Here is a 24,561-nt window from a genome sequence, read left to right on the forward strand (position 1 = left end):
AACTTAATTTTTTATTGTCCAACATAGGCAACACAATATGCATTTTGGTAAATTGGTTTGAATAGTATATTTTGCTAACAAAAAGTTTCTACAAAAACAAACGAAAAAATATTCAAAAAAGTTTGTGAAAATATTCGGCGCCCTATCGATTTGTTTTGACGTCGGTACGCTTGCGTAGACCACCACAGACGACGTCGCGACGCCGCGAGCGTTATACGTACACCACCAGCGGAATGTACACATTGGCGGGCCGGGGGCGGCGGTATTTGCCGCGTGCTCGGCGCACACATTTTCGCACGCCACACCGCCCGAGAGAGTGATACTGCTCCAGCGTACACTGTCCCGAAAGAGCAACGACGGCGGCAACGGCGGCGGCGTTGGTGGCGGCGATCAGCTGAAACGCTTTGCTTTTGGCGTAGCAGCCTCAGTTTACGAACGGCTTCTTGTCCGACGTGAGCACAGCCTCTATGACATACCTACTTATCTTATAAATAAAATATCTCGTCGTCTTCTATCGGCCACAATTTAATAAATATTATAAAACTGTCTGTATCTTGAACTGTTTGATTTCAAAGCAAAATTTCAGTGTGGTGGCCAGTAGAAACGTGCTGCTAACCAAAGTGTCAATCCGTGTGGTATAGATATAAACATTGAATCAGCTAGTGCACTAAAGAGACACAATTAAGGACAATTGCGTTGATTGCGCCTCAATTACGTAATAAATACCGTAATTAATTCGACGACTGTTACAACTATTCTCGTAAGTAATTATTTCTTACTGTTTAAATAATTTTTAAACAACATTTAATTTTTTGATTTATTAACAAAATTAAATATTTACAATTAATTACTTCTCTGTCGGCTTATGTACATTTTTTGATTAAAATTCTCAATGTTTGCTCATAGTATTTGCAGTTATTTGTGCTCGCATTCGCGCAGTTCGTTTTTCAGGGTTTAGCAAAGCAGATTGGTGTTTACAATCAAAAGCCTAATTGACGTTAATACTTTATTCCAGCCGCTCGGCTGTTATTAATTTTTTTTCTTTTGTGCAAGTAATACATAAATCAAATTAAGGGTAAACGTGATTAAATCATAATTGTATTTAGCATTAATTCTTGATTTAAAAGGGAAAAGCTAATATTCATATATAATTCATATTTAATTAAATATCGAACTGAAAAAATGGTATGCGCGTCACTCGTCCGAATCAATTGTTTTGATATTTTAGTTATCACGACCGGCATGTGCTTATTTTAAGTTACGGCTTCGGCCCCGTTGCCTACTGCCATTAAGTCGCTTCTTATGAGCGTTAACCCTTTTATCTTTTTGGAAAATAATCGCCGGCCGGTAATTTTAGGGTTGGTCTCATCGCCCTCGTGTTTCGCATGGAAGGCACGCCGATGCCAAGTCGTTCTAAGTCGGTCCGCCCGCCTCCATTGGAAAATGAAAATAAATAGGCCATAATAACCGTTCGTGTTCACAACCTTTTCCATTTTCGACGGTACCCTCTTATTTTGCGTGTGCACACATAATCAGACGCGTCTTAATAACTTTCCTGACATTTATTTTTAATTGCTTTAAAACATCATACAATCAAATGTACTCTATAGTTACATTTTGCATATTTGTAATTTTACTATGTCAGCTTTAATCGGGTTCTGTCAAGGAAAATGTTTCGTGGTTTTACCTGTGCTGTCTTCGCATTAGAAGTAAAGTAGTTACACATGTTTACATGTTATAGGGTAATGACAGAGTTTTTAATTCTATATGATGCGGTTTTGTTCTCATGCTAGAATTCTTTTAGCTCGAGGATTTGCGGAAAGGTTGTGTTTTCTACAAACACCACGCTTCGCGCTTGTTTTTACATAGTGTACGTGTTATAACATGCGGAAAATTCAAGAAGCTTTTTGAGTACACTTAGGGCGAAGGGAAGGGCTGAAGGTGAGGGCAGGTTTGGCATTACAAAAACTTAATTTGCTTCAACAATGTGTGTTTGTCTTGTTGTCTTAGGTCTCTAGTGCATAATCATTGTATTTGCTGAATATACAAAGTATATAAAATGAAAATTAAATTTGATTATTTCATTTACTGGATTTTTTTGGTGGATCATAAATATAACACTTTAGCACAGTGAAAATTGATACTATTATTAACTTTTGACGGCCATTGCAAAAAATACGAATTCAGGTTTGCAGTTCGCATAAAATCGGGAAAATCGCTTGTGAAAATCGTAAAAATCGTGCATAGACAAGATCGCACTGCTGGTGGAATGCGAATATATACGTGCAATGGATGTTAGGAAAATCGAGTCACGTTTAACGACTCTCGCGCTTTTTATTGCTGTTTCGGCTAATAGTTGGACGACCAACCTTGGAGAACGTGCGGGAGTTGGGTCAGGAAGGTCTGCAAGGGCAACGGCAGGAATTGCTGCAACGCCCGGCGACAAATATAATGGTATAGTGCGAGGAGAATAGGAAAATTTATATCTTAGCATGTTTTTACGCTGACTTTTTTAGATGTATTATTGTTATTTTATGGCTATTGATAAATTCAAGGCCAAGAAAAGATATTGTGAATTGGTTTAGAGCATGCTCTTCAATTGATAAAATTGCCTCAAATTAACAATGATGCAAGCCTTTTTAAATGATTAATATGGTAATTTGATTTAAAATTGATTGATAATGAAATAGTGTTTTGTACTATGGGCAAAATATGTTATAGCTTATTTTCAGTATCACCTAATTTCATTGTTGAAAAATGTGAACAGAGATAGGAATACGCCGAGGTAAAAAAGTATGAAATTCCAGGTGAAGAATAAAAGATATGCTTAAAGGCGCGCTGTAGTCTTTTATTACCGTTGAGAGATTTTTATTTTCGTATTCTGTATTTTACTCTGTTTCCGCGTGTTGTTATTCTTCTATTGCTGCGTATAAATAAACGCCACAACACATACCAAAGCTGCGCTAGATGTTTTTGTTTCCTGGAACATTTTGTTATATCAAATTGTGTGCGCCCTTTTATTACAATGGCGAAGATGCGTTTTAACGAGATTACAGAAATACGCACGGTGATGGTGAATATTGAATTAATAACAAAGCTCACTGAATAGAAAAAAAAACGCAGTGCAAATTAAAAAAAAATTCGTTCAGTGTTTGTTTGAATCGAAAGAGCAATTTTTTTCGCGCTTTGAACAAGCGCATGTGTCTGTTTTTTTTTTCATTCAAAAATCTACACTGCGTCGACAGCACAAAGTCGAATATCAATGACCAATGGCATTTTGAGTGTATGAGACTATGCGCAAAAACATGGCACCTCGCAAAAAAACTATCATTGCATGTTATGCGCGTTCTACATTTCGACTGTGATGTTGCCAATTCTACGCAGACGTGTACGCAGCCCGTGCAAATCCGAATTTATTCATGCGTATTATTGAAATACAAACGGTGAATGCCGATGAAAAGCAAAGAGTGCAAATGCGAACCTTAATTTGTTTGCAAAATTGGCGGCGAACAAAATTTAACGACATGCGAAAATTTGATTCACAATCACAAATTATTTGGTATATTTTGGCGGAATGACGTAGGTGATTTTTGAAATTATAATTGCAGAAAAATGTTCAATACTTGTAGGATTATAATCGATATGACTGACGTAAATTAAAATTGGTCGCGGTTTTAATTGCCTCCGAAGATTGTATCTTGTCTGACGGGAGTTTTCTCGCTCCTTCTCTTTTTCCGCGCGCATGTGATTCCCAGCCAGTGAGAGATTCTCCGAAGACGATAACGAGCAATTAGGAAATTAAGCATTATTAGCGGGTGGAAAGCGGGCCACGTTCGGGCGCTTAATGTAATTAGTTCGTTTAAGAAAAGGAAGCCGTCTAGCCGACGGCAGTAACAGCGGCAGCGTCGCCTATGAGTGCGATAAAACAAGAAATTTGCTTCACTTTCCAGTCGCGTTCGTACTCTTGGCCACAGCCGGCAAGATTCAACGATTTCCTTAAGAATTACCTATACGAGTATAGTGATGCGTTCAATATCCCTGAATATTCCACAAGTTGCTCGATCGCTTATGGTCCAGAGACTTTCGAAGATTGTTAGAAAACTTACCGACCAAGGTGTTGGAAAGCTGTTTGCATATAAGCGGTACCGGAATAGATGGGTAACGCTAACCACACACCTACGACAAACGACTCGAAAACTTTTTGATTTATTTCATTCCTTCGAGTTGTTAGCGCTTTTAGAATAGGCATGCAAATGAGAATTCCTTAAATCACACGATGATTAATAAATTCAACTTTTGCTACAGTTTAAAAATATATTTGGCGGCGAAAAAAAGTTGAGGGAATCCACTAAATTGAATTTGTTCGAAAAGCAAGCGAAGCGTAGTGCTGGTACCACTTGGCAGGGCATTTGTCCCGCTACGCGTTTGCGATAGATTTACCTTTTGCGATGCGTTGTACGTGGGTTTAACACCCGAAAGAATATTACCTAAAATGGTGCTAAACATTTCCAAGCAGGGGATGAGCTTCTTCCGTAAAGGAAGACGACTCAGACTCAATTTTTCTCGCACTTTAGGCGGTGTTGCTATTTTCACATACAAACACACCAACACAGGAATCCATACATTGAGCGTTCGCATAAATCCATCCAGTGCAGCCAAATTGTTTTCTTAAAGCAAACAAATCTATATTAAGACACTCTGTATCAGCCTAAGGTTTATATATCTAGATAAAACCCGTTCTTTCGGTTACGGAAGACGTTATTGCCTTCTACATTTGGTCGAGTATTTGCTACTTTGTTGCTGCGTTGTGGTGCCGGAGTATATATCCACCTACCTCCTATATCTTTAATCAATATATGCCATCCCATAGCGTGAGTGCAAGGTTGCGTCGTAAAAATTCGCCCCCGCGATATATACACCCGACGCGTAAATGTACCATTTTATATATAGATGGAAGTATAGGTTAGGTGAGTCAAAATAGGAAGAAATAAACGCAAAAAAAGTTTCGAATCGGCGAGAGAAAAATAACGCAAAAACGATGGGAACAGAGAAAAGGAAGATGTGAAGAAATACGATGATTCCTTATAGCGGGCGCGTTATACGCTTCGGGTTTACCCCCTGTCAGCTCTGGTTCTCTTCCGCGATTCGACGACCTACGCTACTCGCACATGGAACGAATATGGGTATAAGATATACAGCAGGAATCCGACTGATATTTCATCCTTAAGGATAATCAGGAATCAATGCGCATATAAACTTCTAACAGAGAACACATTTCATCCATTTGTTTGGTTCTACTTTTTTCATCACCACTTACATAATTATTTGTATAATAAAAATAATGTTTATTGTTTAAGTTCAAAAAATTTTAATATTTAAGGGAGAAAATCAAAATTTAATTTTCTAATAGTTGGGGTTATTTTATTTATTACTTTAATTAGAGAGAAATGATAATAGTATTATTTCAGTTTATATACACTTTGTCTTTGTATTTTTGTCGTTTTTAGGAACAAAAGGTTGCAAGTGAGGCGTTTTAAGCCTTGAAATATATTTTAATTCATTAAATTAAACAATTTTTGTAAACTTCGGTAACTTTTCGCATCTGCCACGATACCAACGCGAATTGCGGGTGGAGAAGCAGGGTAACCTCTGCCTTGCCGGCGTAGGTCGTTGTCGAGGCAGGGTCATGACTTTATGAAAATTTAGATCTGACGTGCAAATTACCGTCGACACGTGTACCAACTCTGGGCGCCACAAATAATCTTCAATTATGAAATATTTAAATTAAAAACAGCAAAATCTAGTTGAAATATTGATTTTGATGAATCAATTACGTCATTAATTATTTAATTTATTTATGAATTAGTATATTTTTATTGCCTATATTTATAAATAAATTCTTTATTCTAATTCCGGCTATTTGAAGTATTTCTCTCTCGGCGCTTTACTCACACTTACCTGTGTTCTGGTGGCAGCGCGCTGCTCGTGATTTAGTTAAAACCTTAACGCGAATAATGTTGCAATTGGGAGCAACTACCTATCGCTCTTTTGCTTTTTCCAACGAACGTGAACGTTATCGCATTTCACGATCGTTTTGCATTACCATTACCACTTACCAAACCAATACTAAACAAACATTTGCCCGGTCAAAAACAAACCCCAACAAAAAAAACCAGTCTCGGTAGGCAACCTCAATAAATTTTTGCTTTAATGAAACGAGAATATAGAGTGCGACTCCAGAGTGCATCGAAGTAAATATAACGAATTAAAATAACCATAATGGGAATTAAATAATGGTTCTTAATGGTGTGAACGCTGTGAAATAGAAAAATGCTGATTTTTAGCAGCAAGTTGAGTAAATTGGAATAAATGTGCGTGAAAAAGCTTTTAACTGAAAATGATTTTATTGGGTCTTTAATTCTTTGTCAATTTCAAACGGTAAATTATCAAATTCTGAATTGTCAGATTGTTATAAAGTACTTATCTCAACTATAAGTTCTTTTTGATTTGCAGATGGCTGGAATATATTTTGTGTATTTTAGTGTATTTTTATTTTATTACAGTTCTCGAAATTGCCGCAAACTATGATATATATATTTGACCTAGTTGGGCACGTCCTTCTGACGACAACGATGTTGATGGCGTGCATCGGCAAACTATGTTTACATCAACTTTTGGATTTTCTCGTACGCGAGAGTCGCTTTCATCGTGCTCTAGTTTTCTGATCTACGAATCTACAACAACAAATATGTCTTTTTATGTGTATCTTTCCGAGTAAGCTTGACATCCGATGATGAAATATGAAATCGAAGAGTTAAAACAAACAGATTGTATACATGTCAAAATAACTGCAATAAAAAGATATTTTTCTTTTCAAATGTTGTAGAAAATAGTATTCCAATATTTTAAATTGTGTTAGGTACAAGTATTGCACGTTAGCGTATGTTCTATAATTTTATTTAAAACTAGCTTTTGCCCGCGACTTCGTCCCGGTAGTGTCTAATAAAAATTTAATTCGTTTTTTCTCCCTTGTTCTAGACATAGTATGTGTCAATTCTATCAATAAGAATCGCAATTTTATTTTAAAGAAATTAATTATATAAAGAATTGCTAATAATGCACTTCAGCGCGCAATCTCAGATTCAAATATTTAACTATAACTATGATTGAATCTCAATGCCAACTTTTCTCCTATAGAAAAGAGCTGTTTTTAGGGTTTTCACGGTAATTATTTGAATTTTTCTCGCCGTGCAAACCATCCTTGGTCTTTAACCAACATTTTAAAAAAAGAATTGGACAAAGTGTGCTTGGCGTTGTGGAGTCATGCGCTTACTAACAGACTTTGCGGTTCATTTTTATATTATAGGTAAATATATTTCAAATTAAGTTAGTTTAATTTATTTAAAAAAATTATTATTAGTTCCAAATAGTTTACCTAACTATGGATGCATCTGTGGAATTTATTTACGGCTTAATTCTCCACTGGATTTGTCGGTTAATTTACTCGACGCACACTTTCGACAAAAGTGCGCCGAAACTATTTTGGCCTGCAATACGAGGTGCGACTGGATGGGTACAGCAGGCAAATGTAAGTACCGAGGAAATTGCAGTGGGCCGAAAACACGGACAAAACAAACAGAATTTAGTTAAATTGCAGTTGGCGTGTATAGAGAGTAGGTATTTGCAAAGCTCCCGAAGGCAATTTCTTTGATTACATAGTGGTTTTTCATCATTGCATTTGGTTACCAAACGTGCAATTGACTCAATTGAAATTATATTCTTAGCTAATTAACCAATTTACGAATTATACTCACTTAAATTAAATACATATGTTTTTACCCTTTCTGGAAATTTTGAATATTTATATGAAATGCTAATTAGTTTATGCGCTGTATTATTGTAAATGTTGTTCAGTTCTTTCTTACTTTGCTTCAACTCCGTTTCGCTAAGTTTTGCGAATATATTCATATGTATTGCATAAATCGGCTACGTCCTTGTTTTGCGCCGGTAAATTCTATATTCTGTTTACTTATTCTTTTTCCACTTGTCTTAATGCAAGTCAGGAGTTGGAGTCATGAATTTGCAAATTTCCGCCGGCGACTTTTCGCCCTCCGTATACAAACACAAATTTAACTTCGTTGAACAAAAAAAAAGTTTAAAACATGCCGCAAAGCAGGCCGGAGAGGATTAGAAGATGCAAATTAAATTCAACCAACTTTTAAATAAAATATTACAAAAATACAGCAATATAAAATGTTTTCGAAATTAAAATAAAATTACGCTCGAGATGGTTTCGCAATGGTCGAAAGCAATTCGCTTTCAATCTGCATATATGCAGATCTATCTCTTAGTGTGAGTGCGTGACGGCGCGCGTTTTGAACAAACACGTTTATCTAAGCAACGCGCCGACCATCATAAATCAACCCCCAGCGAGAGCGCATCACTTTGCGCGATCTGTGTACACCCCCACGCACACCCATGTATACACACAAACGAGAGCGCGCAGACATACACTCATATACGACGGCGAAGGGGTTATATCGAAAGATGAATTGGTTAGATTATATTCAATCTACTTGCGCTAGCCCGGTATACGTTCGCATACGTGTAACACGAAACTGTTTGGCGTCGCTAACCTGTGGCAAGTCTCTCACCCCACGCTCACGTTAAACTGGTTAAGGCGTGTGAGTATGGAGTGTTGGTGTTTCGATTGTTGCCACATTTGTTATCCAACACCCTTGTTTCATCCTATACCTATATCTATTACTTAATTTGCCTTCATATATCTGATCCCATCAATAACAAATATACAGAGTGTCTCTATGATTTTGGTTGGATTTTCGATGAAGGTAATTTTCCGGTGTATTTGGTTTTGTAATATGAAAATACAAAGTTTGAAACGTTCTCAAATGTAGGCCACAAGGGTAATAAATAAACCACATATGCCATGGCAGGCCCTAAAGTTTATTTTTTGCAATCTTTTCGTTTGCCGAGTTTGCCTTGTTGCGGAGAAGGTTGTGCTGGTGGCGGTGGCGGCTGTGGCTATGGAGCGGTGTTTGTGATGTCTGTCTGTCTCTTTGAGGTTCTATATACGGTTTTTTCGTTTCATTTCATTTCGCGTCTCTGACGCCGGCATCATCCGCACGATGCCAACTTTTCGACGACCAGAATCGTCGCTGCCGGGGTTCGGAAAATATGAAAAGTACATAGTGGATGAAAAATACGCCCTGAAAAAAAAAGAGAGAATAAGGCTAGAGAACAGAAAAAAGACGAAAATGAAACGAGATGACGCCGACGCGGAGCACGGCATGCACGCCTGGGGACTTGTTATCATGTCACGGCCTGTGATTGCGACATTTACATATGCAGATATTACGAAAACAGATTTTCGTTTGTTGCCATCGTCGGCGGTGTGTTGCATAAAAGTATTGCAGTTGGTTACGATATAATCAATTACAGAAATTGCGAAGAGAACTTTATGTTTTGGAATAGCACGCTTGAGTATTGAAATAGGCAAATACATTATAGATACTCTAATATAGTATGTATATTAAGTATCAAGTGGGCAAAATAGGACTTTTTGGCATCGAGTGTTTAGCACGTTTAGCGACGTGATGTTTACGTTATTTTTCTCCTTTCACTATATTTCCACGATGGGGTTTTTGAATTTGAACTTTTGTATTTTAAATCTTTGAAATTCGCTCGCATATACTGCCTACACACTACTTGTCTACGGTGCAGCGCAAGACTATATGAAATGCATTGCACCGCCACTCAAACAAGTCAAAGCATGCTAGTGCTGCTTGTGTTTAAAGCAGGCGCTGCTGCTGCTCGTGTCGGCGGGGCACGGCATTTATAACCTTACATATTCCAGTGGTGTGCGAGCGAATTTTGAAGATTTAAAATACAAAAGTGCAAATACAAAATCTTTAACGTGGAAATAGAGTGGATGTAGAAAACCGTAAACAGCACGTGACTTACCGTTGTTAAACAAAAACTTCTAAAGGACGTTTTCATTATTTGTTTGATTTATTGTAATTATTTTCGCATATTTAATATGTAAATGTTTTGGTAGCTCTAAATTTTTAGATGAATTAAAAAAGTTTGATACATTTGGATATTGAATTTTCAATTGTAAATATTAGGTTCTAGGTCGCACATGATTCCCTTAAAAATATTATCCATATCAATGTGCATGTCTATCTGAATATGCAAAGAAAATTAAAGGATGTAATATTAAGACATCTTAATATCAATTATCTGCCAAATTAATTAAAGTTGATAAATAATTCAAATTTTGTGTTTAATTTTAGACGTTATACCCCAACTTTGGCATTCAGTTTTGAGAGATATTATTATAGTTTATCACCATGTTATTCTTCATCTAGTTAAATAATCATATGGGAGGTACGCCCAAAAATATACATCATCTTTACTGGAACATATAAATTATTTTATTGTTTATAAAATATTTTAATATGTGTCTGAATTAGATAATTTAATCTTTTGAATTTTTTTGGTTAATAACAAATGCCTTGCACTCGTTATATTTTTTGTATTCGAATGAGTTCTGCAAATACGAGACGTATATAATAATAGGAATGACAATGCCATCGAAATAATTTGAGAAACGGCTGAGATGCCGCCCCGTCGTCGTTGTTCTTGGCGGTGGCGGCGGCGGCGGCTACACTCCAAAAGTCCGATGGAATATAAAGTGGTAAATAATGAGCGTACGCCAAAGTCCCCTGAATACTGATTTCTTCATTACCACCACCGTCAACTATAAGCAGGTCGTCTTCGCGCCCATCTCATTTTCCTCTAGTGCGCGCTCGCGCACCGAGACATCCGACGCTGTAATGCACCCCCAGGGACGATTGAACCCTATTTGTACAGGTGTGTCGTTATATAATTAAATCTAACATAAAGAGAAATTAATTTCGCACAATTCCAACAATTCCAGATGTAAATTAATGAAAATCAGTGCGTCTAGATTCATTGAAGTGAAAATCTATTTTTTAGCGTCTAAAATATTTCAATACAACTCTGTTTTATTTAAACGGTTTTTCTTCTTCTTGTTCAATTTCTACTTCAGGAATATTTTCAATTCGTGGCTATAAATTAAGAATGAATGTTCGAGGACGAGCGAGTAGGTACAAAAGGAGACGAGAATAATTGAATATAATTAAATTCTATTACAAGGCAGCGTCTAAATATTTGCCGTCGATAATTAAGCATTTATTGGCAATTTATTGGAAAATATTCGTTGATTTTGCTGAGTTTGCTGTTCACTTTCACTATGAATATTTTATCTTGATTGGTTTTTTATTGTTTTAATTTTTAATTTTTAATATTTTAATAACTAAAGTTAAATTGAAAGAGAACAATTTGAAAAGAGTGTACTTTAAAAGAGCAATCCATTAGTAAATAACAAATTATTTCGAAAAAGTGTCAAAAATAGCCGTGTCCCTAACCGATCTTAATTGCATTATTTGCGTGCAACTTGTGGTGTAGGAATGCATAGTTGATTAGTTAAGTATGCGGTGACGGCGTCGAATCGAACCAATTTGTAATGGTAATAGATTTCATTCTATTGAATGTTCTTTGAAAATTTTATTTCAAGCACAACCCGTTTACAACTAGTCAGTAATTTTAAATAAACTAAGTAACAAATGTTGAAAAAAATTGTTTAAACACCAATTCAATAACTTCAAAACAATATACTTCTTAGTAAAACCTTTATTTTATATTTAAGGCTATGATTAAACACGCCAACACCCTGTGAATGAAATGCGATGTGCCTTGGCACTTTGCCGCGAATGGAGAGCTGATATTATGCAAGCGATTTGAATATTTATAAAGCTTAGTTTGCATCGGCAATAGCGGCGGGGTGCGGAAGTGTGCCGACAGTGTAGGATAGTCGCGGTCGATGTCGATGCCATCGCCGCACTCGCACGAATTGAGTAATTAAACCAAGCCGGCTGAGGAGATACACTAATTGAATTAACCCTTTGAAGTCCGATCGGCGCGGTGCCAACCTCGGTTCCCTCTCAAGCGGGCCCCACTTCTGCACCGATCTATGGGCACAAAACAAGCTTTCCTCAGGGCGTTCTTAGCCTATCCAAGATACAGATGTCTAACGAGGGCTGCCGAAATTTAATAAGTTTCATTCAAATAGTGTCAAATGCATAAATATAAAAACTCTTTTTATTGGTAGCATTTAATTTAAATTTAATGTTTGTTTCCCTCACGTTGTAAAATATTCGAGAATTCAAATGGAATTGCACGCATTGAGTCAAGGGTTCTCTGAGGCTTTTATTATTTATGTAAACTTCTGGTCAGCTGCTAATTTGCGTTGATGAATGAAAGGGCTCATCGTAATTGACTTAGCGCACGTATTACCTCGGTATCGGGGCCAAAGCGATCGTGCGGGTTTTGCATGAGGGGTGGTTACGGCCGAATCAGCTTATTCAGTAGTGGCGACAGGGACGTGGAGCGAGGCGTAGGTCCGAATGGACCCTTGATTATAACAAGGAATGTCTGACGAAATTAATTTCGAATATATGCAAATATGCTTATGTATGCTAAATTTGAAGGAATTCTTTAATGTTTAATATGTTTTTAAAATATCAAAATTAAGAATCGATGTAATTAAATTACAACTAAATAATTCGAACATAACTAGTTCGTTTACAATTTGAACATTACGTTTTTCCGCCAACGTTTTTCTAAATAAATTTAGAAGAATACTAATCTAAATTTACATTAGTTGAATCTCGAATCTTTAGCATACAAAGCATTTGTTGATGTAGTTTCAATGAATAGTGATTTTTTTAGCGATTTTTTCGACGATATTTTTAAGACGATATTTTTATAAATAACTAAAGGAGGTTTTAGAAAATTTCAAAAATATTCAAAAATAAAACGGAACGAAGTTCGACGGATTTGCTAGTTTACTTTTTGAGATATTAAAACAATTGATATTCAAATATTTATTTATTTTTTGATTTTCGCTCTGTTATTTTATGTTTGTTTTATTTTTATATATTCAAGCAACAAAAATTTGATGGCCGCGATATTTTTGCCCCGGCGCGTTATGATGTTGGCGAAAAGTACTTTCTCTTTATGATTTTTTCAAATTTATATTTTCTTTACCTTCATCTATTCAGAAAAATATATAAAATAGAAAACCAAACATAAAAACTGTTTCGAAAATACGGAATAATATTGAATACTGGATTTTCTAAGTATTGATCCTAAAACCGAATAGAAAAAAAGCAAGGATGAAATTGTTTAAATAAACAGAGCCAAATTTAATTTCCGGGCATATATAACTACAAAATTTAATAAGGTGAAGTTATATCAAGGCAGTTTTTAACATTCTTTTTGGCTTTGCCATTTGATATCTTTAATGGAAACAGCTGTCGATGCAGTTAATATAAAACCCAACGCATTGGGATGTAAGTAAAGGACAATTTATACCTCACGCCTAGATGGTAACTTGTTGGTAACTTGAACACCCTTTGCTTTGCTCATTGTTGAACTTGGTTGACGACTTTTATTTTTGCCCCTTTGCCACGCATAAACAAAATAAAAACCATATGACGACGACGCGCGTACACATTGTGCACGTACATTTATTGCGGGGCATAACGCGTCCGAAACGTAACGTAAAACATTAACTCCTTTTTTTTTGCTTTTTGCGTTTCGCTTTCGCTGCAGGCAACATTAAACGCTGGTAACCCAGTGGCGCATTCTTGCAGTCAAAGGGGGCGGGGGCACAATGCCGAGCATTATGAACATGACATGAACAGCGTCGGGTAGCTATGAACATGAACATCAACAGTGTAACTTTATAACGAACACGTCCTGATATGATTTTTTACAATCTCGCACAACAGCGCCATTTGTGCGCTCCTTGTTTTTATTCCTTTGCGAAAGGCCACGCTGTAAAATATGGGCGGGCGTGATATTTACGGCGACGAGCAGGGTTTCGTTGTGTATTTTGCGAAGTAAACATCGCAAATATTGTGTTGGCATTCAAGTTGACGAAAGAATGCGTGCGTCAGTTGTGCGTGATGTTCAAATTTTCACACATGGGTTCATTGCAATTCGAACATGCCAACAAAATTAATAAGAATTAAACGTCTGTTAACTTTTATACTGCTACCTCACCGATAGTAATAGTCATTTAAAATCACTCATAATATTAAAAAAAATTAAGTAATAGGTACTCATTTTTACAAAAACATTTTATTTGTACTATGTAAGAATTTGTTTCGCGACAAAAGTTGAACGCATGTACCAAAAGCAATTTCAGTCTCAGATGAGAAATGTGAACGATATAGAGCGCGAGGAAAAGTAGCTTTAGCGAAGAAAATCGTAATGTGGAAAAAGCACAGATGGAAAATGTTGGAACACGAGTAAATGTACGACAACCACCACCAGCGCACACGACTGCGCGCACAACGTAGGGACGAATGGGGCAGGCAAAATAAGTGGTTGAACTACACGGCGAAACTAGTAGTACAAGCCAGTTGAAAATGTAAGGAGATGTAAGAGAATATAAGCCAAATGCGTTTCCGGTTTGCTAAATCGAAACAATGCCTCTCTGCTCCTGATGCCTGGAATTCTTAATATTCTTATGCGTGCTTGTTTTCTATTTTCATAATATTTTCGACTCACAAACATGTGCTCCAGATTTTCGCGTAAATAATGGACTTTTGATTTGCGTTCCTATTTTATTGACGCAAAATAGAAATAAACTCATATAATAGTCCCTTTGCCATAAAACAGCTTTTAAGTCTTTGCTTTTTAAATCTCATTTAGGGGTTAACTATTTAATGCATAATTGAATTGTTATTTTAACATTTATACGACGGAAGGGTACATTTTTAAGGAGTAATATAAATACATTACATTATTGCCTTTGCTTTACCCCGGCCTCGAATAGAGGATAAATTGTTAAAATTGGAAATTTTAATTAAATTGCTCATATGGAAAAAGTAACATAAATATTCATAATTTTTAGGAATATAATTTTTCATAAATGTATCACTTAATTTTTGTTATGATGACAATTTTCTATAAATTGTAACCGCTTTCCATTCTTTACACGAATCTAGTATTAAGCCTGTGTTTTCGAAAAATAACTAATAGACGTATAATTAAATTAATTGAGGATCATCTACGGTAATCACAAGCGGTGGAATAATTTATTCTAATGTGGCTGAAGTCTGGGAAGTCCATTAGTCTGAGCGGTGAGAGTAATTGGGTGTTGCTATCAAAGAAGGCCGAAAAATGTTTCTGTCATTAAAAATTGAAAATGCTTCAAATAACTAGCACTTAAATTGGACAGTTTCAATTAATTTCAATTAAAATAATGCTTAAAACTTACGAAATCAATAGTCTAATATATATCCGAGTTTTAATTTACACACTTGCATACCTACAGTATTTTTTTTTCAATTTTACTTGAAGTAACTTTCTTGAACTGAATAAACTGTTTGATATACCCTTATACTGCAGCTTTATGTTAACCTAGCGCAGCCTTCTTTGAATGCGGTATTATACCGGAAATATACACTCGCAGTGAGTGGGTAAAGTGAGTAAAGAAAGATTAAACGCACAGATAAAGCTCATAGATTAGTGCCGCTTTTGAAGTCCGGGTGAATATCGCAATCTTGTATTAGTCTACCTTTCAAAGTGTGTAACTTCTTTCTTACTTTTGTGCCGTTTTCAAGTTTTTACAATTTTTATTGCGACGTGTACCTATGTGTGGAATTATTGTGCCCGTATATATTTTTACAGTTTAAATATGAGTATATCTCACCAGTTTTATATTCTACGATTTAAGAGGTTAACAGTTTAAGATTACTATAAATCTCATTTTCATTTATTTGGCTACACAATAATTTACGATGCCCACATCATGGCTGAAATAGAGTCGTTTTTTTTTCTGCAATATAATCTTTATTTTTCTTTGTGTCCGATGTACTACTTGGATGCTTAAAAATCTTTATAAGGCTCGAAGATTTCCATTAAAACTGTGCCAGCTCAGGAAAACCTCTTAATGGTTATTTTCATACCGTACACTATTATTTTTTATTACTTAAATTCCGGGTGCGTATCTCGCGAAGAAAAATGCAAATATCGTTACCGAGAAACCTCGTACAAAACGACATGAAAAACATTAATAGAAGCAATTCTACTAGTGCAGAATGTGAAAATATATAGCACAATAATAGCAATTGTACCAATCGCTGCGAAATTGTACAAACACCACCACAATTGTATATTCTTGGCATCGCGCGTTTTACAGTTTCCATTTTCTCCTGTTTTTATATTTTCTTCTTGTGTTGTTGCTGTGGTGGCGCCTGAAAGTTGATGCAAAGCCGGCTTGCAAGGGGCGGAAAACAACGCGGAAGCGATGACGCAATCTAACGAAACCGTAATGGATGCTGGACGTAATATATTCCTAGTGCCACAGTAAAAAGCGGATGTTGAGGAAAACCAAAATGCAAAAGACGCGCTAGATAGCTTTACAGCAAAAAAATTGCGGTTTTTTTATGCTGTTGAATAGTGAAATTAAAATTTAATTTTTAACGGTGTTTGCCTTTGTGGACATAGAAAATTATTAAATTGGTACCATTTTCTCGGAACAAATACTCAATTACCAATTACTCAGACATTGCCAAATTATATCCGTATTCCCAAGGAAATTGTATAACAACTAATAGACAACTTCCAAGTACACACGATTTAGTTTCCTGCTTCTGCCTGCACAACAACACCACACCAGTTTCCTCTTCTTCGTGTACTCTTAAGTTTAATAAGTCCTTCTGTTCGATAAGTTCCGAGTTGAAAGCGTTTCCCCTTGCTTGCAACTCAAAGGTACGTTTAATGATATTATAAAGACCATTGAGGATTGTTATTGCTCTGTAGGTGTGCTAGAATACTATGAAAGCGTTCTCCAAGATAGGGATGATATTACTATAGGGTGAGTAAAATTTGTGCTTCCCGAAATTCGCCACCAATCGTTTTAACATCTCGTGCTAGGGTAGAACGCTCGGTAAATATAAATTGGCCAGTATCGGTTAGCCTCTGTTGCGTTTCCAATTCAGGGATGGTTGAGACAATAGTTCTAGATTTCCACTTGGTTTTCCTTGTTATCGGTCGCCCCACTTTAGTCATTTTCCGTGCGCACGTTCGGTATTAGCCGCATACCCCAAATAGCTTCCAAAAATTTAAATTATTTCTCATTTGGCCTCCCCCGGACTGCTGTGAAATTGTGTTTAGGTAATATTACGGCATGAATAATTGCTATTCGAAGTATTTAAATGGCTGTTTAATAACGGAATTGTTTTTGTAGCCAGATTGAGATGCTGGGATGACTGGTGGTTGTAAATAAACGCAGAGGCGCTTTGTCAGCTCCGCTGAGTGTCACTTGCTTTCCGCTTTCTTAACGCGCTTTTACTCTTTGTGGCTGCGCTTATTTATGACAGGGCATGTGCGTTTGTTATATGAAGGAAAACTTTCAACTTAATTATTGTCTCTTTAATTCCACGCGACGGGGCTGGCTGGCATTTCGTAAGTGGTTAAAACTCCGAAAATGGTGTCCCTTTTGTCTTTCGACGGAATTTACTCTGCCAAGCCAAGGGTATGAACGTCAGTCGTCTGACGCTTTAACCGTTTTGCGCTGCGTTTAATAAAACTCTTCTGTATTATTTAATCTAATACTTTTTAAATCCAGTAGATGTCGCTAGCGGTATACAAATGTAATTATATCCTCGAAAACTATTCCAAATATTAAATTCATGAAACTTTTTGGTATTTGGAAATTGTCACCGCATGTCGTCGTAGTGTGTAGTGTATAGCAAAAGCGCTTTGAGCAAACCACCACATTGCACACAAACCGCGAAAGCACCGTTTGTCTGCTCGTGTACTTTGATTTCCTCACTTTTCGGCCGCTCGCGCCGCTTACATGTGGTTAGGTTTTATTCATATTCTGTCGCCACCTAATAGTTTCTTTGTGCGTGCATATACACGAATTGCAAAATTTCCATTGCTATACATTTGGAACGGTCACTGCATTACTTCTCCATTTTATGAGATTCCACTTTCATTACAATAGAGGTTAAAACCAATTCATTTGCATTAAAGAAAATCAAAAGTAAAGATGTTTGTGGCGTGATTTTTAACCTTGGTCGATCAGAGCAGGTGAAACCGGAGTCGCACCTGCCCGACTATTAAAATTTGTTTTGTCCGACAGTGGCCGAAGTTGTGCGTGATCACCGATCGACGGTCGATGGCTTGGATAATGGCTTGAGTCTCTCTTGTTTTATTTATGGGTCGTTAGCGGCGCAGCGTACAGGGTCGCGGGTACTGCACCCACCTGCCGGATTCGGATCAGTGATACACTGATTACGTGCTTTGCTCGCAACTCCAGCGACGCTTTTATATCGGCAGCTCGACTAGGGACAGGTGCAACTCAATTAAGACACGCAACTTAAAACTACAGATGAAAAAACAGATGAAAAAAAGATGAAAATAAAATTTAATGACAAAAGAATGCTTAATTCGAAAAGATTTTAAAAAGAACATTATGTAAAAATCATGTAAAAATGTAATTTAACACTTTGAACTGTTTTCACTACTGATATCGATGCTTACATACGTGGCAAGTCGTAATTAATGACTAAAGTACGCGCCGCATTCATTTGATATCATTTTATATCCGTTTGTACGTTTAGCAGCGAGTCTTTGGTGGTCGGCAGTTATAAACGACGGGGCAAGTTAGCGTCGGAGTTAGCCGAAGCATCAATCATCTCCATAAACGTATACGCGCTGTCTGTGGTTTGCGACGGCGGCGGCGGCTATAACTTTGAGAGTGTGAGTCTGGAGAGAGGACTGACGCGGCGGTTTTAACGACGGATTGCCCATAGTTGAGGGATGACGCGACGATGTCATCGCGCACGCACGCTCCCGAGTTTTGTTTCATAAAGTGAGAAGTGATTTATTGCTCCATATTGCTGTTGGTGTTCTTGTGTGCTTGTGTTTATATTGCGAATACTGTGCGAGTTTTGCAAGTTGACGCTCCTGCGACCCTCTTAAAACATCCTTAAACACGTTTATAAATGTTTGTTTGGAAAAAATAATCCGTCTTACTTTAAAGGCTGGTGGTAATACTTAATGAAATAATAAATTTTGGGGGTATTTTAATTTAAGCTGAATGTTATCAGGTTGCATTTAAAGTTGCTGTCTAGGCAGTATAAATACTGCGTCACCTAAAGAATTAGAAGTTTTAGAAAAAAAATTCCATTTTAATTAATCTTGTTGTAATTTTTTGTTTTAAACGGAATCGGAATTTCGCTAATCAGATGTTAAAAAATATGATTAAATTCAGACGGAAGTTTATTTCAGCATTAATTCTAATAAACGCTCATGGGCTTCATAGTTGCAGTTTATAATGGTATTCCCATCAGTCCTTTTGTTGTCACCCTGACATATCAGCAATTGAGGGCGTTCGTTTAGGTACCAGTTGTTATTTTAGCCTTGTAGGTCGGCGATCGGCCATAATTACCATAACAATATCTCGCCCCCCTATTTGGGGCGCACTATCTCACTTCACGCGCATGGCGGACAGTATGCGTGCGTGTTATTCTGTCCTATCATGTTTTGCTTTCCGCCCCAGTGTTCGTTAGCGCCGCGGAGCTGGGTGCGGAAGGTCGACGGCGACGTCGTCTGCATGTTTACAATTAATCACATTTTGGGACCGCACGCGCTATATGTTACGCTATATTATACACATTATTCTGCGGCGCAAAACAGTGGCGCAGTCACGCATTATCGGCGTGTTCCGGGTGTTTCCTACGAGTGCGCGGCGGAGATATCGCACGCTGGGTTACTGAAAACACAACCTTCAAGTTGTTCCATGCTGCTGATCCAGCAGAATCGAGAAAGCGTTCGATGCTGGGATGTGCAAACCTACCAACTTAGTTATTATCTGTATTATTTTAAACTCACCGCATTAAGTATAAAAAAATCTGCTCTCCATCCGCTATTACTTTTGACACACAACACTTTTATTGGAAGCAAATGACCTTCGAAGCGCAGAAGGCCACCGGAAAAGTCGTTTGTAAGATCGTATAAGTTGGATACCAAAGTTTGCGCTCACATTGCGCTCTTTTACTAAAGGGCGAAAAGACGATCCGTTCTAAGCTGGTATACTGCATGCATGCATGCATTCAAGATTCGTTGTGGGTGTCGTTTCTCGTTCGTTCGTTGCTTGCAGAATGTGAATGGAACGTATTCCTGGCACGGTGGATATTCATTGAACCAAAAATTCCGAGATTTACTCACCTCTCTTTTACGGGCGAATCGTGCACGACGACTACCTGCCGCTGGTAAATTCAAAATTTTTAGGTTGAATAAAATTTTAACAGCTTAGCGCGCAAAACTACGCGGCAATTTGCACTCGGGTTAAAAACATAAATGAGTTGTGTGCGTGCATTACGACATACTTTGAAAACAAGAGATCTTTTAATTGGCATATATATTTGATAAAAATTTACCGCTTATTTTAATAGGATCGAAGTCCAAGTTTGTACTTGCCAAGTGGATTCATTGATTATAGGATTAAAGTCAAGTTTTGTCTTGATATTCGGGAGTATCAACGCGAAGGGTGCGTCAACCTTTATTATCCGAAAATGTCTAACATGTCCCAGGGTGCTTAAACTTCAGCCCTCGATCCGAGGCCAAGAAAATCTGTGTGCGTTTGACACTGCGTCGTATACCGCGTATTCACTGATATTGCATTTGGCGTATGAAGGACGAGCATGCACACTGTCAACTGCTTGCCAACCGCGATCCAGTTCATCCGGGCAAACTTAATATTGCTCGTCACGTGTGCCCCATGTGGGGGGTTGTCACATCCGAGTGGCATGCGCAAGACACGGTAAAATTTGGGCGGCGTACGTAATTTTTAATATGTGAAAGTGGGAAGTGTGCCAAATTCCCGATAGGAAGTGCTTTAAATATTTAAATTCAAATTGTTGTTTTAAACGTAACCTAATATAACACACAGATATATCTTTAAAATCGTGGTGGATTGAAGATAGGGATTTGGTGGACGAGATACCTTCGATATACATTCGGCGTATTCCGTTTTCTTATCTGTCAGACGCTTTTTCTGACTGCTGGGAGTAGTTTTGCACGATGTGGCTTTACCTTCGCCTGGTTTCTTGGCACTTTCCGACATGTCTACCGACGGACGATTTCGTTGCTTGGAGTAGTCGTCAACGTCGAGCAGGCGTAAAGTAAATGAGATAACGAACACGCGCTTTTATCCGCGCAATCCATCTTGTCGACTCAATGTAAGCGGCGGTTGGCGGCGGCGTCGGAGGAGAAACTAATCAACGCCAGACAATGCATATACTTCTCGCACTAAGTAAGAAGTAGCTTGTATTGTTACTACAGATAAAATATTGTTGTATTTGAATGATTATAATTAAATTCTTACTCAATACTTTTCAAAGTTTAAAGCTAGTTATAATTATAACCTTCTATTTTCTTTTATTGCTATTGGATTTATTGCTAATCCAAAAGAACATTTTTGTATGTTTCTCAGGAATTACCATCATTACGATACGAAATATTCTTTTTATAAAGCAGAGTAATTGCAGACAAAATGAATCAAAATGCAAATGCTAATATAAATGAAAACGCGAGAATGGAAATCATAAATTGCGAAAGTAGAAGAATTAATGTTTACAAAATGAATTGGCCTGCGTTGATTCGATTCGATTTGCATTATTGTGTTGTCTGCGTGCGCCGGTGTAAGTGAAAAACGAGAATAAGCAATTAACGGCCCAACACCCGCCCAACTCAGCCCTGTGAAAACGAGTCGGTTATTCTTGTTAGTTTTCCATCATTTACGGCGCAGCGCGTTTTTCCGATTTATGACGATATTCCGTGCCCACGAAATATTAATAACGCATAAATTGGAATTTACGTAATTTGCTTTTAATATTATGGAAATAACAAAGGTTGTAATGCTTTGATTTCCTTCAAAAAGCACATGACATCAATTAATAAGCGGTAATTTGATTTTCAAAGGTTTATTTTTGTTTATTTCCTACTAAAATTTATGTTTTATTGTATATACCTTTTCAACATTTCATACAAAAAAAATATTTTCTGAAATATCATCCTCTCACCAAGATGAGCAAAACTAATTTCCATAATATGAAAATCAGATTACATAAAATATATACCTATTCATGTAGCTTTGAGGTAATTATTTTCGTTCTTTGATTTTACATTTTTATGAACTGAAATTTATTACTACAATATTGTTTTCCTGTCCAATTTATTTCTTTATCTACAAATACCAAAAATCGAAAGACCCTGATGCAGATATAGTCATCTGCATTTTAGTCTTGACATTAATTTTGTCGCCAGAAACTTTATGGAAAATGTCAAGAAATGAGCACAGTAGTGTGAAGGTAATAAATTTATATTAAAATTAAAAGTTTAAAGGTCTTTGAGGATTGAAAAACGAGGGCACAAATAATAATTGTTAAAATTCTATACAGATACTTATTTTTACTTATTATTACTTATTACTTATTTATTAACTGATGATAAATTTTTAATTTATATATTATCCTTCTTAAACTTTATCTGCTTGCGGTTCTTTTTTTGAACACATACATTGGTCTCCTTATAAAAGAGGTGATTGCAGATGATGACAATCATCTGGATATGGCAATCACCTGAAAGGAAAAAAGTTTATGTATGCGCTCTAGTCAAAAACAAGCGAATATTGGCACAATGGTGATCACTGAGCGCTCCTGAGAAAAAAAGAACAAAAAAGGAACTCTGTTTAACGTAACTCTTCTTATACAGGATACATTTTTGCAATTAATTTTGGGAAGTTATTTCTGGCAACATAATAACAGTAAGAGAGGAAGGTTAAGGGATTGCGTGTTAATTTATAACGTTATACTAATAGGAAGTTTAAAAACCCCGTCTCACAAATAACTTTAATGTCGCGATGCGCATTTCGAAGGCTAAGCCTTCCTCTTCAGGCGAAGGAATTATAAAACTGAACTAAAATTGCGTCTAATCCCTAATTTACCTAAAAATTCTTAATCCCCTGTTTAATCCTTTACCCCCACTCCCTAAAAATGTTTTTCTAATAAAACCTATAAATTCATAATACCCTGTTTAATCTTTTACCCCCACTCCCTAGCAAAAATATTGCAGTAAAATCTATTTCCAAGTATTCGACAATTAGGTATTTTTGAAAAATATTAAACAATTAACTCAAATAAACTTGAAGAAATTGGCCCGTTTTCTTGATTAAGAAGATGTTTGTTCTTATGTTTTAAAATTTCTATGCTTTCATAGGCATCTAATTGTCTTTGATTGGTAATAGATTTTACCAAGAACAAATTTTCTTGTCGGATGGGATGTTCTGACTCTTTAATATGTTGGGCTACTGCGGACTTTTCGAATCTATTGTATTTAAAATGCGCGATGTGTTCTTTAAAACGAGTTAAAATTGACCTTTTCGTTTGACCAATATATTGTGAGTCACAACATCCGCATTTAATTTTGTAAATACCCGACTTTAAAAATGAAAATTTTTCAAAATGAAAATTTAAAAATCGCGTATAAAAACACCAGTAACATTAAAGAATTACTAGGTAATCCGAAAGATAAAGAGGAAACGTTTTTAAAGTCGGGTATTTACAAAATTAAATGCGGATGTTGTGACTCACAATATATTGGTCAAACGAAAAGGTCAATTTTAACTCGTTTTAAAGAACACATCGCGCATTTTAAATACAATAGATTCGAAAAGTCCGCAGTAGCCCAACATATTAAAGAGTCAGAACATCCCATCCGACAAGAAAATTTGTTCTTGGTAAAATCTATTACCAATCAAAGACAATTAGATGCCTATGAAAGCATAGAAATTTTAAAACATAAGAACAAACATCTTCTTAATCAAGAAAACGGGCCAATTTCTTCAAGTTTATTTGAGTTAATTGTTTAATATTTTTCAAAAATACCTAATTGTCGAATACTTGGAAATAGATTTTACTGCAATATTTTTGCTAGGGAGTGGGGGTAAAAGATTAAACAGGGTATTATGAATTTATAGGTTTTATTAGAAAAACATTTTTAGGGAGTGGGGGTAAAGGATTAAACAGGGGATTAAGAATTTTTAGGTAAATTAGGGATTAGACGCAATTTTAGTTCAGTTTTATAATTCCTTCGCCTGAAGAGGAAGGCTTAGCCTTCGAAATGCGCATCGCGACATTAAAGTTATTTGTGAGACGGGGTTTTTAAACTTCCTATTAGTATTTGTTTACTCACAGTGCATCAAGTAGTGTAAAATATAACGTTATACTTTAAGGACTTCATTTTCCGTCTAGACTCCAGACAATGTACTGAATATATGATAAATACAACGTTGAGAGGGACTTTAAACGCTTAAAATCGGCTTTTATTGTCGACTCTCTGCCAGGTTTTTGCTACATGCTTGAATATGCA

The 24,561-nt window shown here is 36.6% G+C and overlaps 1 protein-coding gene across 2 annotated transcripts in view; it reads left to right on the forward strand.

Moving 5' to 3' along the window:
- The first annotated feature begins 314 nt into the window (after window positions 1–314).
- The window catches only part of LOC135795344 (leucine-rich repeat and immunoglobulin-like domain-containing nogo receptor-interacting protein 2), a 114,151-nt gene continuing 89,904 nt past the window's right edge, over window positions 315–24,561 (forward strand). Inside the window, exons 1-2 of one of the 2 annotated variants that reach the window (XM_065307004.1) lie at window positions 315–452; window positions 587–760. The gene's annotated coding sequence lies outside the window, so the exon portion shown is untranslated. Of the gene's footprint in view, window positions 761–24,561 lie in introns of both variants that reach the window. The other variant, XM_065307003.1, reaches the window with a different exon arrangement.

This window comes from Atheta coriaria, unplaced genomic scaffold (assembly GCF_025399875.1).
Source record: "Atheta coriaria isolate IRGN ID8LTWV9N9 unplaced genomic scaffold, Caltech_Dcor_3.1 hic_scaffold_7_pilon, whole genome shotgun sequence".
Taxonomy (NCBI): domain Eukaryota; kingdom Metazoa; phylum Arthropoda; class Insecta; order Coleoptera; family Staphylinidae; genus Dalotia; species Dalotia coriaria.